The sequence below is a fragment of the Vicia villosa genome, linkage group LG6, assembly GCF_029867415.1.
Source record: "Vicia villosa cultivar HV-30 ecotype Madison, WI linkage group LG6, Vvil1.0, whole genome shotgun sequence".
NCBI lineage: Eukaryota > Viridiplantae > Streptophyta > Magnoliopsida > Fabales > Fabaceae > Vicia > Vicia villosa.
In genome coordinates this window covers 16,359,446-16,363,670 of record NC_081185.1, presented here as the reverse complement: position 1 = coordinate 16,363,670, position 4,225 = coordinate 16,359,446, and the positions used below count along the sequence as shown (strand labels likewise).

At 34.0% G+C, this 4,225-nt stretch overlaps 1 non-coding gene across 1 annotated transcript; it reads right to left on the bottom strand.

Annotated features, from left to right (window-relative positions):
- Positions 1-2,415: 2,415 nt before the first annotated feature.
- Positions 2,416-2,522, bottom strand: LOC131615353 (small nucleolar RNA R71). Its single transcript, XR_009287772.1, has one exon. It is a non-coding gene; the product is annotated as a small nucleolar RNA R71 (small nucleolar RNA).
- Between the last annotated feature and the right edge of the window lie 1,703 nt (positions 2,523-4,225).

Below are 4,225 nucleotides of genomic sequence, written 5' to 3'. Positions count from 1 at the left end.
GGGGGAATTTGATAACACGATTTTATATCGTATATTTAGCCTAAAATCCATAGATATTTATAGCATTTTCCATTTATTATGTCAATTTATTATGATATTACGCGTGTATTTGCTTTGTTTCAGGTTTTACACTTCAATTCCGACTATTTGCGAAAAGGAAAGAAAATCGAGCTTAAATGACCAATATTTATGCTTAAAAGACGAAAAGGGGTGCTGAAACTAAAGAGGGGTGCAATTAGGACCCAAAAGGCCCAAAAGAGACGAACCAGCCCACAAAGGAACAAAATTGCGTGGCCCAAACCTGCCCAGCAAGTGGAGACGCACGTCTCCACATCCTCTATGCCACGTCAGCAAAGGGAGACGCACGTCTCCATGTTCCTACATCTTCTCCACTTGAGACGCACGTCTCAAGTCACGTACCCAGTCTCCCTGAAGAATAGGAGACGCACGTCTCCAAGTCCCGGTCTGCAAAAAGTCCCGTTTTTCACGCAAAGCAACTGCAAAGCCTCACCTATAAATAGAGGCAGCCACTTCAGTCCAAAGGGTCCGATTTCCTGCCAACGAAGTGCTGCCGAAATTGTACCGCGAACTGCTTTTCATTATTCTGTTTCCATTTAACCTTCTATTTTCTCACAACGATTTCTACATTGGAAATTGTTGTGAACTTTTCATAGATCTAGCCTTACGTTAGATTTATCGCTTTATTTTCCTTGTTTTTACTTTCTGCCATTTAAATTCCGAAGAACGATCCAGCCAAGCTGTGGTGGAAGTTCGATACTTGAAGAATTATTTGCCATTTATTTAATTCAGGTTTTTATTTACCGCTTTTATTTATATTACTATTGCATGATATATCTATATTATATGCCATTTAATATGCTTATTATTATGAACAAAACCGATTTATGCATGTTTAACCGTATTAATATGTCTGGCTAAAATACTAAAGGTATCGGTATGTAAAGTAAGTTAACCGTAGGGATCCGAAATAAATGGGCTTAAATTAGGTTTTATTAATTATCACTTATTTTTGGTTTATATGTCTAGTTTAATTAGTAAGTCTTAAAACCAATAGAGCGAAAGTTTGAGGGATTAGGACGGTCAAAGGTTAAAACCAATAGAGCGAAAGTTTGAGGTCTTTAACTGGATAGTAGACATAGGACATTAGTTTTAAGGATGGCGAAAGCGTATTAAAACTAATTGGAACTTATTTATTTTCAAAAATTGTTTTTACACTCGAGCGGGATGGCGAAAGCGTACGTTAGGGGTATTAGCTTGCTCCGAGTCAACAGAGCGAAAGTTTGAGATTAGGATATTTAAATAGATAACAACCTCGTAAAATAGGCATTTTATTAATTACATTGTTTTCAAAAAGCTCTTCTAAAATCTAATGGGATGGCGAAAGCGTACATTAGGATTAGGATAGTAGTCTGAATCAACAGAGCGAAAGTTTGAGACGAGGATTTTTAATCAATTGGAATTAGTAAAGATTTTTAATTTAATTATGCAAAAGCCAATGAACCTTCGGATTACCTTTAGTTAAACGAAATACATACTGATACCTGTCTTTTATTATTATTCTTTATTTTCTCACAATCACTTTCCCTTAGGAACAATCGAAAATTTTAGTACTCCTAGCTTTACATAGTAACCTTAGATAACGGTAGATCGATTCATAGTCCCTGTGGATTCGATATCTTTTAAAACTACACGACACGACTGTGCACTTGCAGTTATCAGATTTATAGACACGTAAAGTCGCGATCAAGTTTTTGGCGCCGTTGCCGGGGACTATTTAAGTCGATATCGTAACTCACTGTTACACCGTAGAGACTAGGAAAATTCTTCCCTATCTTTTTGAACGATTGTATGCCAAATACTCGTTCACAAGGAGGAGACTTAATACAACGAATTAACGAGATCGAACGTTTCATTAACGTTAAACGTCGAGCTCGCAACCTTCCCGAAGTAGCAGAAATTCCGATTAATCAGGAATTGAATTTTACTGATCAAATCAATCAAATCACCCCGAAGTTAGAGATGGCTGCTATTCGTCCTCTTAGAGACTATGCCGCTCCTTCGCGCGCTGAACCGCATTCAAGTATCGCACCACCTGCGATTGAAGCGAACAATTTCGAACTGAAACCTTCACTGGTCCAAGCTGTTCAACAGAATCAATTCTCTGGAAGCCCTGTAGACGACCCCAATCTCCATTTATCCGTGTTCGTGCAATACGCCGACACTATCAAAGCCAACAACGTTAGTTCCGAAGCTATTCGATTACGCCTTTTCCCTTTCTCCTTGAGAGATAGAGCGAGAGCGTGGCTTCAATCCCTGCCTTCCAATTCCATAACTACGTGGGACGAATTGAAGAGAGTATTCTTAGCAAGATACTTTCCGCCTAGCAAAACTGCTATGCTTAGAGGTCAAATCAACGGATTTACCCAGAAAGATAACGAATCGCTTTTCGAGGCTTGGGAACGTTACAAGGACATGCTTAGGATATGCCCTCATCATGGACTCGAACCATGGCTGATATAACTTAATATATAACTTAATATATATAACTTAATATATTTAAAATTCCCCAATGTTTTAAAATAGACTTTGATTAATTAAAGGAAATTTGTACAAAAGGGAATTTACTAAAAATATATAATTTTAAATTTGGTTAAAAATAATTTATATATTTAAAAGAATAAATTTAATGTTCTAAATGTAATCTGTTTAAAAAGGGAAATTATATATTAAATTCTATATTTTTTATAAATAAATTTTAATTTTAAGAAAAGAAAAATTAAATGTAAAAAAAATAATTTATTTAAAAATAGAATTTAATTTTTAAAAGGTAAGTTGTTAAAAAGGGGAATTTACTAGTAATATTTATTCATTATCACCGTTTGAAAATATATTCATCATTGTATGATAATTTTCAAAATCTCTTATTTTTTCCTCCTTTTTCTTAAATTTAAATACCCAATTCAAACCCCATCACAAGCCATCAATTTGAAAGTGATTACATTTGGCTTTATTCCTTTCTCTATCTATGTAATAAGCAACATAATAGAAGACTCCACTGAACCATTTTTGCATAGTGCGTCTACGATTCCACATCTTTCCACTTCCTTAAACTAATTTATAACTTCACCAAAGCAAACGTTGTAACATATAATTATCTATTGTGCTGGTACGTTAGGCATGGCATGCATGTTGAACCTAGAACACAGTTTGAAGAAAAGTTATCTTTTATCGCGTAATGGTAGATACACTATGCAAAAATGGTTCAGTGGAGTATTTTATGATGTTGCTTATACATAGAGAAAGGAATCAAGCAAGATGTGGCCGCGTTCAACTGCATAATTATTCATGTCAACTATCACCAACTTTGGAAAAAGAAATTCATCATTTTCCGTAAACCATTAAGCTCTAATTATACATTTGTCTATTATGCTGATTTAAGGTTCTTTTTAAATTAAGTCAACTGATGATCTAGCTTTTCTGATATGCTTTTCCGATTTGATTGTAGATATCATTCTCAATCTAGTTGTCCATCACAGAAATGTCTTAATCCTAGCTATTAGATTAATAGAAGTTATATAGCACAAATTGATCGAATGAGTGCCTCGTCGTGATCATTCCAAGACCTCTCAATTTTCCTTCCTTTATGTTAAATTTATATACCTTTTTTCTCACCATTAGAAGCCCTTGAGTAGCAAGTGACCATATTCAAATTGATTCCTTTCTTTATTATAGTAATAAAGAACAGTATAAAAGATTCCATTAAATATTTTTTTCATGATGCATAACAAATGTTGTTACATACAATGTTCTAATATCCGTGTATCAAAGGCATGGCATGTATTTTGGAGTTAGAACTATATTTGAAGAACTGTTGTCTTTTATAGGGCAATTGTAGATGCACTATACTAAAAAAAATTAGTAGTGCCTTTTATATTGTTGCTTATAAATAGAAAAAGCAATCATACTGTATGTAGCCACTTTTAACTCCATGAATTTTATATGTTAATAATCACCAACATTGGATTAAGAAATTTATCATTTTTTTTGCTTATTATGTATAATGTTATAAATCATTCTCAACCCGTAGGTTTATCACATAGTTATCCAGGTCTTGGCAAGTAGATAAATAACAAATATGTAGCTCTAATTGAGTGAATGCGTGTTAGGTACACAGAGGATTCTAAATATTTAAATAAATTGATAT